Source organism: Chrysochloris asiatica, unplaced genomic scaffold (genome assembly GCF_000296735.1).
Source record: "Chrysochloris asiatica unplaced genomic scaffold, ChrAsi1.0 scaffold00042, whole genome shotgun sequence".
In the NCBI taxonomy this organism is placed as follows: Eukaryota; Metazoa; Chordata; class Mammalia; order Afrosoricida; family Chrysochloridae; genus Chrysochloris; species Chrysochloris asiatica.
This window is the reverse complement of record NW_006408560.1, coordinates 17891445-17904007: the sequence shown is the minus strand read 5'-3', so window position 1 is coordinate 17904007 and position 12563 is coordinate 17891445. Positions and strand designations below refer to the sequence as shown.

At 37.4% G+C, this 12563-nt stretch overlaps 1 pseudogene; it reads left to right on the top strand.

The window, feature by feature from the left end:
- The window catches only part of LOC102827386, a 24973-nt pseudogene that overhangs the window by 1614 nt on the left and 10796 nt on the right, over positions 1 to 12563 (top strand).

Genomic DNA, 12563 nt, shown 5'->3' with positions numbered 1-12563 from the left:
CATTGACACACTCAACTTTTGAAAATTATTTATATGTAAGATATTATCCATTGTAGATGAGAGTATAAAGGCATGAAAACACTTATTATACTGCTTGTGGTTATGTAAATTACTTCAAATGTTTTGGAAAATAATTGGAAATATTCAGTCTCTTTGAATCTTTCATTTCAAATCTAGCAATTTCTATTAGTGAGATAATGCATGAAAATGCATTAATGAAACTAATTAATTCAACATTTTAAATAAAATATTAAAAGCAATTCAAATAGCCCAACTTTGGGGAATGTTTAAGAAAAGTGGGTACAATTATGAAATGAAATATCCTACTATTTATTAAAAGTCATGTTTTCAATGAAAAATTATTAGTGCTTAATAATTAGAAATATAAAGGAAAAAAGTATAATATGAAATTATGACATAATTTTGAGAAAAAAGATTTGCATATAGCTTTTTAAAATAGTCATACATAGGTTGATAGATGCGTGAATGTATGAAAATATCTTAGAAATTTTAAATGATACTTTAAAATTATTTTCTTTGAGATCATGGATTATAAGCACTACCTGGGTTATGAAAATATGATTTAAGCGTAACTCTGACTTTCCTTTCATGTTGTGTAAATTGGGCCTCAATTTGAAATGATTAAACGAACCCCTACTTGCAAGAAATTCTTTATCACAATCACCTTCACTTGCTGCATGTTTAAATCATTGAAAAGGCTCCAAGCCTCTTCTTGCACTAAAGTATCATTAAATAGAGCTATATGCACTTATTTTGGTGTGGTTCTGTTTGGTAAGTACTGGACCTCAAGGTCAATGTGAGCTACCAGGTCAGTGTTCAAGCCCACCAGCTGTTCCTCAGACACCTTATACTGGATCACTGTGAGTAAGAATCAATTTGACGGCACTTAACAACTACAAATTCTTAGAGACCCAGAAACATGCCTCAGGGACTATCAGTATTAAATAATATTTTGTATTTTCTAAAATTTCTTTAATGATAATGTATGAACTTTACATTCACTACCTATTGTCTTTGTATATCATAAAGAATTTGGCTGTTACTCAAAATGTTGGTGGTTTGAACCCAACAGTAGCTTGGTGAGAGGAAGATGAGGTAATCTACTTCTATAAAGATTTACAGCCTTGTAAACCAAACAGGACAATTTTATTCTGTTGTTATGAATCAGAATCAACTCCACAATGCCCACCAATAACAATATATTGCAATCAACAGTGTATTTAAGTGACATTGCATTAGTGGTTTTACAGAACTGAATAATTATTATCACTCTTTTCTCTGATCAAGTTCATACAAAACACTGAGAAATAAGAAAAATGAGCTAGTGTGGAGATCAAAATGGTGTTTTATTAATAATGATGACTAACTTGCTGGAAGCATCTTAGCTGTTTGGCAATTATGAGGTATTACTGGTCACTCAATTAGACAGATTACCTCACTCTGTCAATTAGCATAGACTGATACCTTTGGGTATCCCCACAAGTGCTTTTTTGTCTGCCTGGTTCCCAAAGAGAAGGAAAGTAGAATACGCTCCTTTTCCCAAATGAGGAAAGAGACCAGAAGCATCTATATAAAAAGCTAACCTCAAGGAATTCAGAAGCATTATGAAGGCCATTCATGTACATGTTTCACAGTAGTTTATATATAGCCCTTAACAACAACAACATATATAAATTGGAGTCCTGGTATAGTGCTGTAGGATAACTGCTAGACTGTTAATGGTGTTGCTATAGGATAAGCACTGAACTGCTAACCACAAGGTTGGCAGTACAAATCTATTAGTTGTTCCATGGGAGAATGATGACATTCTGTTTCTGTAAAGATTTATAGCTTCAGACACCCTATAGAGGGTCACTATGAATGGGAACCATCTCAATAGCACCTAACAATAACATATATAAAATTATGTATAATATATATATCATATGTGTATGCATATACAAAGGCAAGTCAAAAAGTGTTGCTACAAAATCATAGAAACCTGTTTTAAATAAAAATGTCAGTGATATTGTTTCTAAACATAGCCTCCACCTAGGTTTGTACACTTCTGATGCCAATGTTTCCATTTCGTTAACCCTACCCTGAAGAATTCTGTGCTCTTTGATTTACACCATGTCCAGAGGGCACTTTTTGCATCCTTGAGGGGTATTGATCCTATTCCTTTTGAATATTCTTTGAGTTTTGGGAACAAAAAAAAGTCTGCAGAGGCAAGATCAGAACTGTAGGGTGGATGGGGTAAGGTGTCCTAATGAATTTCTCATAGGACAAGCCCTGTTACCTCTGAAGAATGAGCAGATGCATTGTCTTGATGAGAAGATGAGAAGGAAAAAAAAAAATCATTGTACAACTTTCCTGAAGTTTTTCTTACCAAAGCAGCTTTCAGTTTTTTTAAAAACTTCTTCATAATAAACTCGTGTAGTCATCCTGTGTTCCTTAATAAAATCTATCAAGATGGCCCCTTTTGAATCCCAAACAGAGTCACCATAATCTTCTGACATCTGTGCCTTGAATTGAACTGGCACAGCAGATACTCTTGGAATCCACAGTTTTATTTGGGCCTTTTATTGGAGGCACCTTATGGAGTCTTGGTGTGACACTATAGGATAAGCAGTGGACTGCCAACTGCAAAGTTGTAGGTTCAGATCCACCAGCCACTCCTTGGAAACCCTATACAGAATAGTATGGGTGGGAACCAAGTCAATGGCACTTAAAACAACAGCTGGTGGGTTTGAACTGCCAACCTTGTGGCTCAAACCAACCTTGCAGTAACCTACAATATGCCGTGGAGTCGGTTCCGACACTTGTAACAACCCTGTACAGGATTTTCAAGGCTGTAAATCTTTGCAGGAGCAGAAAGCCTCATCTTTCTCCCACGGAACAGCTAGTAGTTTCGAACTGCTGACCTTGTGGTTCATAGCCCAATTCATAACCACTACACTACCAGAACTATATATATATACATATGTGAAACCAAACAAATCATTGTCATCAACTAGATTGCAACTCATAGCTCCTCTATAGGATAATGTAGAACTGTTCCATCTGTATCTTTACAGAAGCAGACTTCCATATCTTTCTCCCATAAAGCACCTGATGAGTTTAAACTGCCAACAATTCTATTAGTAACTGAACACTTACTTTGCCACCAGTGGTCTTACATATCATTGTACTAACTACTTTACAAAGTTACATTTGCTAGCATATCTGTTTTGTAGTAGAGAATAAATGCCAGGTAATATTTGTTGGTAAGTACTATTGGGTTGGTTCTAACTCACAGAGACTCCGTATAGGGTTTCTCAGGATAGGCTGGTGGGCTTGAACCATCATCCTTGTTGTTAGCAGTCTAGTGCTTATACAATAGTGCCACATCAAGACTAGATCACTATAATTTGTAACAATAAATAAGGTAGCTTTTAAATGAAAAGAACAGGACTCAAATAAGATGGTCAGATATCCAGCATACCATTGCAACTGAAGGCAATAGGAAACTCAGCATACTGTAAGGTACTAATTAATTAAGCATTTATTGTGTATTTCTAGTAGGCCAGACACTCCACTAATAATTGAGAAGATTTAAAAAATTCATATTTAAAAGATGTTGTTGTCATTATGTGCTCTCCAGTTGGTTCTGACTCATAGAATTTGTATAGGGTTTCCAAGGTGCGACTAGCAAGTTTGAACCCCCACCTTGTGGTTCAAACCAATCTGTGGTCCAGTGTTTTATTCTATAGCCATTGTTTTACCCCCTGGAAATCACAATCTAGCAACTTGTAATAAAATTCAAAGATTCCATACACCATATCATAGTTAATGATATCTATGAATGGGAATGCAGAGAGGTTTCCCAAAGGAAAAGGATATAGAGGAAGGCAAAATCAGTGAGGTGGTGACTTGCACTTCACATGCCATTCTATGATGGAAAAGAAGGGTCCTGGCTAAAACAATGGTGCATTCAGGAACAAGCCCTGAGGCAGTGATCTCTAATTATATGCTAAGTATTCCTATTCGCCATTTTGGATTGAGCCAAAAACATGATAACAATTGTCTGTTTAAAGGGAATTTCTGGGCCAAGCCACTCTTGGAAAGATGGAATAAGGGTCTCTGAAATCCTTTGCTCAATAAAAGCAACACGAACACTGGCAAAACTATCAAAATCAACATTTATAGAAATTGAAAAATTATCTAAAGCCTTGTAATAATTCCAGGAACATTTAATCAATAAGAATGAATTTTGCAAAACCAGTGAGGCATTTTAACATCCCCAGCCTCTATATCCAACTGCGTAGTAGTTTGAAACCCAACTGTCTGTCTCACCATAATAGTAGCTATAAAAACTAGCAGTCAAACAGTCACCAAAGAGGCAGGATGGGTTTGGAACTCCTCAAAAGCCCTATCAACTGAGAATTACCATTGTTAGACTTGTATTATAGTTCCCTGGGAACACTACTATAGGTCTTGACTTTATTTGATCTAACTCTGAGCTTGCCCATTGTGAAACACTCTTTTCTCTGGAGTAACTGTCGAAAATGATCTATGGCAATTGCTTAAGATCACAAATGCCTGCAGCAACAACAACAACAACAACAAAAAAAACAGGACAATCAAGAAGCTAACCAAAAAACTATAAAAGGAACAATTGGAGAATGAAATTCCAAAAGATATTTTGCAATGTTCTAACATAGTCCTGGGAATCTAAAAGCATGTGTGGGAATGTGTACATGTCCAGAAAATACCTCTGACTTTCACCTCTGACTGATGCGCATGTTCTGCACAAGCAGGAGATTCAGATTAATGCAAAGTTATAAACTGACTGCAGGAATGTTAAAATTGTGCCACAACACTCTCACATAACAAATCAGCAAAAGCTCAGAGATTTGTGCGTTCAAGGCAACTGGTGGAATCTCTGTCTAATAATTGACTCTGAGTTGGAATCAAATCAGAGTCTAGATAAGTGAGGGGCCGAGTGTAGTGCTGTAGAGTAAGCACTGAACTGGTAACCACAAGGTTGGCAGTTCAAAGCCTCTCTCAGAAACCATAAACAGAGTCACTATGAGTCAGAACCAATTTAACAGCACACAACAACAGCATCAAGCTAACTAAAAGGTGACTTTACTGGCCATTGACAAAAAAATGCAAATTTTGCAGAACTAGTCCAGGAAAACCATAAATAAACAAACTAAAAAAACCAACAAAAGCAATAATAGAAATCACTAGTGTCACAGTTGAAGTGTTGTCTCTGGAATGGTGCTACTACCCAGCCAAACAATTGAGAAGCATAATACATTTAGTCTACACAAAAGAGGTTAGAAATGCAAGAGACTTAGATAAAAGATAGGCAGAAATTATTAAGCATAAATGTTCTTACAGAGAGATAAGAACTGGCTTTCCACCTCTTGATTGAGGAAAAGCCCCCCAAACATTTGGCTTTTCCTTTATACATCCTTCTGTCAGAACCATGAGCTGTTGTTGTTAGGTGCCATAGAGTTGGTACTGAGTCATAGTGACCCAATGCACAACACAACGAAACACTGCCTGGTCCTGGCCAACCTCACAATCATTGCTACGCTTGAGGCCATTGATCTTGCCACTGTGCCAATCCATCTTGTTGGAGGTCTTCCTCTTTTTCTCCGACCCTCCACTTTACGAAACATGATATCTTTCTCCAGAGACTGGTCCCTCCTGACAATATGTCCGAAGTATGAGAGACGAAGTCTGGTCATCCTGGCTTCCAAGGAGCACTCTGGTTGTACTTCTTCTAACACAGATCTATTTGATCTTTTGGCAGTCCATGATATTTTCAATATTCTCCTCCAACACCATAGCTCAAATGCATAAATTCTTTTATGGTCTTCCTTATTCACTATTCAACTTTTCCATGTATATAAGGTTATTGAAAATATCACGGCTTGTGTCAGGCACATCTTAGTCCTCAAACTGACACATTTGCTTTTGAACACTTTAAAGAGCTTTTGTGCAGCAGATTTTTCCAATGCAATACATTGTTTGATTTCTTGACTGCTGCTTCCATGAGTGTTGATTGTGGATCCAAGCAAAATGAAGTCACTGACAACCTCAATCTTTTCTCCCATTTATATAGATGTTATTGGTCCAGTGGCCAGGATTTTTGTTTACTTTACATTGAAGTGCAACCCAGATTGAAGGCTGTGGTCTTTGAACTTCATCAGTAAATATTTTAAGTCCTCTTCACTTTCAGCAAGCAAGGTTGTATCATCTGCATATTGCAAGTTGTTAATGAGCCTTCCTCCAATCATGATGCCACATTCTTGCTCATGCAATCCAGCTTCTCATATTGTTCAACATACAGATTGAATAAGTATGGTAAAAGAATACAATCCTGATTCACATTTTTCCTAATTTTAAACCATTCGATGTTCACTTGGTCTGTTCAAACAACTGCCTCCTGGTCTATGTACAGGTTCATGAGCACAAATAAGTGTCCTGGAATACTCATACTTTGCAAAATTGCCCGTAGCTTGTCACGATGCACACAATCAAAAGACTTTGCATAGTCAATAAAGCACAAGTAAGCATCTTTGTGGTATTTTCTGCTTTCAGCCAAGATCTAGCTGATGTCAGCAGTAATATCCCTCATTCCACATCCTCATCTGAAACTGGCTTGAACCTTTTGAAGTTCTCTGTTAATGTATGGTTGCATCAGCTTCTGTAATACCTTTAATAAAACTTTACTCACATGGGATATCAATGATATTGTCCAATAATTTCCCCAGGCCGTTGGGTCACCTCTCTTTGGAATGGGCACAAATATGGATCTCTTCCAGTCAATTGGCCAGGTAGTTGTCTTCCAAATTTCTTGACATAGATGAGTGAGTGCCTCCAGTGCTTCATCAGTTTGTTGAAAGATTTCAGTTTTTACTCCATCAATTCCTGGTGCCTTGTTCTTTGCCAATAACTTCAATGCACCTTGGACTTCTTCCTTCAGGATCATTGGCTCTTGATCATACACTACCTAATGAAATGGTTGAACATCCACCATTTTGGGACAATGACTCTACATATTCTTCCGATATTCTTTTGATGATTTTTTTCACAGTAAAGTCTGTGGCAAAAAAAAAAAAAAAAATAGATTAACTTGTGACTCATGTGAAAATCCCAGAACTTCTGTTTAAAGATCTATCTCCTCTTTTCAGACTTTGGAGCAGTTAGTGTTCAATCAAGTATTACCCCAACTTTGGCTGCTATAAATCCAACAATAAAATTATTCCTCCTGCTTTAAAAAGTTTTAAAAGAATGGAAATGAAAATTCCCTGCGGAATTTCAGCATTAGATTTGATTTGTGTGTAGGGTGGGAGGGGGGGTGGTAGTGGAAACTATTAGTGAATTTTAAATTTTTTGTTCTTGTTATGACGGGTCATTGAGTCAGTTCCAACTCATAGCAACCATGTATGAGGTTTTTTTTAGTCTGTGTGAGAGCAGAAAGCCTCATCTTTCTCCCAAGGAACAACTAGTAGATTAAAACCACTGACCTTGTGGTTCATAGTCCAGTGCTTATCCTACAGAGTCATTGTACTCCTCAAAGTTTAAGGTTGTTGATGTTGATGTTGAGCGCTGTCAAATTGGTTCCAACTCATAGTGAACCACTGTAGGGTTTCCAAGGAACTGTTGGTGGGTTTGAACTTCTGATCTTTAGGTTAGCAGCCCAGTGGTTATCCTACAGTGCCACACCAGAACTTCAAGGTAGAACAAATGAAAGTTTCCACTGTGGGTAACAAAGAGAATAAATAACTAAAATGTAAAAATAAAACAACAATGAAAACAGAGCTCCATGGATCTATGGGACACCATGATACATAACAACAATGCATAATAGGAATTCTGAAAAGAGAAGAATGAAAGAGGATTGGAAAGAGGGACTATTTGAAGAATAATTGAAAAATAATGTTGATTTATTAATAGGTTTAAGAACAGTTGATTTTCTAATGTTAAACTTGTTTAGCATTTCTTTGATAGACTCTATTAAAATGTCAGTTTGAACAGCAAGGTCAGTGGTTCAAGCTCATCAGCCACTCCTCAGAAACTCTATACTAGGTCAGTATGGGTAAGAACTGACTCGCCGGCACTTAACAACAACAACTACAACATATATATGTTGTTAAATGCTGTCAAGTCGGTTGTCACAGTTGACCTTGCAATACAAATGCTTATCCTACAGCGCCACACTAGGATTCCTATATGTAGATAGCTGATTATGCTCGGTATGGTTTCAGATAACTCTGTTAAGGATTTTTGCATATATGATCATGAGAGATATTAATCTCTTTTGCTTTCTTTTCATATGACTTCTTTGTGACTGTTTTGTTACAAAGAGAATTCTGCCTTCTTAAAAACAATTAGAAAATATTCTCATCTCTACTTTTCTGACAGAATGTGTGTAAAATTGCTTTTTTTTTTTTTCTTAAATGTTTAGTTGAATTCACCAGTGAGATCATCTAGGCTGTAAGTTTTGTTTATAAAAGAATAAATTAAATGAACTACTAAAAACAAGGTATTAACAGTTACGGTGCTGTTATAAGGGCCATAAAGTTGGTTGCAACTCATAGTGACCCTGTTTGAACTGCTGACCTTATGGTTAGCAGTCCAGTGCTTATTCTACAGTCACATGTTATAAAATACATGTTATTTATTTTATATCAACTTTGAAAGTGAGTCTTTAAAATCATTTGTCTATTTCAATTAAGTTGTCAAATTGTTGCTGTTGTTATGTGCCATGGAGTCGGTTTTGACTCATAGCGACCCTGTACAGGGTTTCCGAGGCTGTAAATCTTTACGGGAGCAGAAACCCTCATCTTTCTCCCGCAGTACAGCTGGTAGTTTCTAACTGCTGACCTTAAGGTTGGCAGCCCAATTTGTAACCACTACACTACCAAAATTCCTTAAGTTGTCAAATATATTACCATAAAGTTACTAATAATATTCACTTTTTTGTTTTGTTTTGTTAAGTGCCCATTGAGGTTTTATAGGGTTTTCAAAGAGCGTACAGCTGGTGAGTTTGGACTGCCAACTTTGCAGTTCAAACGGACTTTGCAGTCAAGTGTTTAACTTACACTACCATAACTATATATAATATATACTGTTGTTGTTATCATGCTTGGTCAAGTGGAAGGTCAGCGAAAAACTGGAAGCCCCCCAATGAGATTAATTGACACTGTGGTAGCAGCAATGGGCTGAGACATAACAACAATTGTGAGGATGGCATAGGACAGGGCAGGGTTTCATTCTCTTGTGCATAAGTTTGCTATGAATTGGAACAAACTTGACAGCACTTAACAAAAAATAACAACATTGAGTTGTGTTATATATTTTTCCGTCCTTTTGTCTATTTTTGGTAGATTTTAATTTTTTATTTTTCTAATTTCTTAATAGATGAGTTAATTTATTGCTGTGAGTATTTAAAAATAGCTTAGTATGTAATACTATGAAATTTCCTTTTAACACAGCTGTAACTGTATCTCTAAATAATTTTGATATCTTTTTATTTATATTCATTTCAAAATATTCCAAGTTCTTTTCTTTGACATAAGAATTTATCAAAAGTATGTGATTGCCAGTTATCTGGTTTCTTTCTGGATATCTTTCTGTTGTTACTTTCTAAACTTCTCATTTTTAACACTTCAATTTTTAATGTATTTTATCTCAGATCATCATGGTTAAATAATGATGACTAATATGAGTATTCTATAAAGTTATTTATTCAACTAGGGAATTGTTGTTGTTATTGCATGCTGTTGAGTTGGTTCCAACTCATAGTGACCCCGTATAGGGTTTCTGAGGAGTGGCTGGTGAGCTTGAACTGCTGACCTTGCGGTTCAAATCGACATTGCAATCTAGATCATTGATAAGTAAAAATGATCACCTAACCATTACTATCCCTCCCACAGTCCTCTCTATTCAGCTTAACGCAGACACCATAACTCACAGTGGTGATGGTGTGGTTATGTGCTGTGGAGTAGGTTCCATCTCATGATGACCCTGCATAGGTTTTACAAGGCTGTAAATCTTTTCCAGAGCAGAAAATCTTGTCACGCTTCCACAGAACAGCTGGTAGTTTTGAACTGCTGACCTTGTAGTTAGCAGCTTAACTCATAATCACTGCGCTACCAGAGCTCCTTATACTCACAGTAATGGAGTTGATCAGTAATGAAGTTAACAGATTGCAATGCAAGATCGGAAAATGCTTAGGGCACAGTTCTTCCAGTCAGACCAGTCTGTCCTCGGTCACTTGGCTTGGCCTCTACTCTGCTGGGCAAAGTTATAAAGCTCTTTTAAGTCTGCTAATAAATAACCATAGGATACACCACTCCACCATTAGCCTCAGCCTGACTACACTCAGCTCTAGCTCCATGAGTCAGCAAACCTAGCTCCCCAAATAAGTGTTGGTAGATACCCCACTCTGCAAACAAGCCTCCTGCTTAAAGTCACTCAGCTTCACTTGCTCCCACCATTCCATTTTGTAATCTGACTCTTGGTTCTGTTTCTTTGATCTCATAGCTATGTTTCCTGAGACCAGGGAGTTCATTGCACAATGATCTCAAGTGTTCAAAGGATGCACTTCCCTCCTGGCTCTTCTTCCTTGGTGGTAGTGATATCCCCCTTCCTGCTTCTGAGATAACTCATTTTATACCCATGCTAGAGTTTCATCTGTGGTGGCTTGTGTGTTGCTATGAGACTGCAAGCTATGCCAACAGTATTTTAAACACCAGCAGCATCACCCATGGTCAACAGGTTTCAGTAGAATAAGATACATTAAGAAGAAGGAGAAGTGGACTACGTCTTAATGTTTAACCACTGAAAACCTTATGCATAGCAGTGGAACATTGTCAGATATAGTACTGGAAGATGAGCTCCTCAGGTTGGAAAGTATTCAAAACACAACTAGGGAAGAGCTGCCTCCTCAAGGTACAGTTGACCATAATGATGTGAATGAAGCAAAGCTTTCAGGCCGTGTTTTCAGGTGGGATCAGTCCCTGGAAAAAGACATCGTACTTGGTAAAGTAGGGTCAGTAAAACAGAGGAAGATCCCAAACAAGATGGATTGACACAGTGGCAGCAGTAATAGTCTAAGTGTAGCAAAAATTATGAGGATGTTCAGGACATGGCAGTGTTTTGTTCTGATGTGCATAGGGTTTCTATGAGTGAGAACTAACTCCACAGTATTTAACAATAACAAAGAGTTTCAAGTTTTTGCATTTACATTGAACCCCACTAACATCCACAACTGAAATGATGTCAGTATCTTTTCCCATCTTTCCTTATTCAGCCCCATTAAGAGAAGAATCATTTGGTGGGGATTGTAAAGATTAAGGCTTTGTTGTTGTTAGATGCTATCAAGTCAGTACCGACCCATAGCAACCTTATGCACAGCAGAACAAAATGCTGCCTGATCCTGGGCCAACCTCACTACTGTTGCCACGCTTGAGTCCATCAATGCTGCCACTTGGCCAACCCATTTAATTGGGAGTCTTCGTCATTTTCTCTGACCCTCCATATTACCAAACATGATATCCTTCTCCAGTGACTGGTCCCTCCTGACAATATGTCTGAAGTATGAGAGACGAAGTTTGGCCATCTTGACCTCCAAGGAGCACACTGGCTGCACTTCTTCTAAAATGGATCTATTGGTTCTTTTGGCAACCCATGGCACTTTCAATATTCTCCTCCAACACCATAACTCAAAAGCATCAATTCTTCTATGGTCGTCTTTATTCACTGTCCAGCTTTCACATGCATATGATGTTATTGAAAATACCATGGCTTGGGTAAGGGGCACCTTAGTTCTCAAGCTGACGTCTTTGCTCTTCAACACTTTAAAAAGGTCTTATGCAGCAGATTTGCCCAATGCAATAGGTCGTTTAATTTCTTGACTGCAGCTTCCATGAGTGTTGATAATTGATCCAAGAAGAAGGAAGTCCTTCACAACTTCAATCTTTTCTCTGTTGATAAGAATGCTGTTTATTGGTCCAGTGGTGAGAATTTTTGTTTTCTTTACATTGAGATGCAATCCATACCGAAGGCTGTGCTCTGTGATCTTAGGCATTAGTAAGTTGAAATACACTACTGTAACCATTGTGAAACAAACAAACTTATAGTCTACTCTGCTGGAAATAACAAATTGAAAAGGAATGGTGTCATGTTTATCATCAACAAGAACATTTCCAGATCTAGCCTCAAGAACAACACTGTTAGTCATAGGATAATATCCATATGACTATGAGGACGAGCTGCTGATAGGATTGTTATTCAAATTTACAAACTGAACACTAATGCCAAATATGGAGAGACAGAAGATTTGTAACAATTTCTGAAGACTAAAGTTGATGAAATTGATGCATTGATAAGCACTGGTAATTGGAGTAAAAATGTTGGAAATGAAGAAGAAGGATCAGTAGAGTAAAAATATGTTGTTGGTGGTGTTATGTGCCTTGGAGTCAGTTCTGACTCATAGCAACCCTGTACAGGGTTTCTGAGGCTGTAAATCTTTATGGGAACAGAAAGCCTCATCTTTC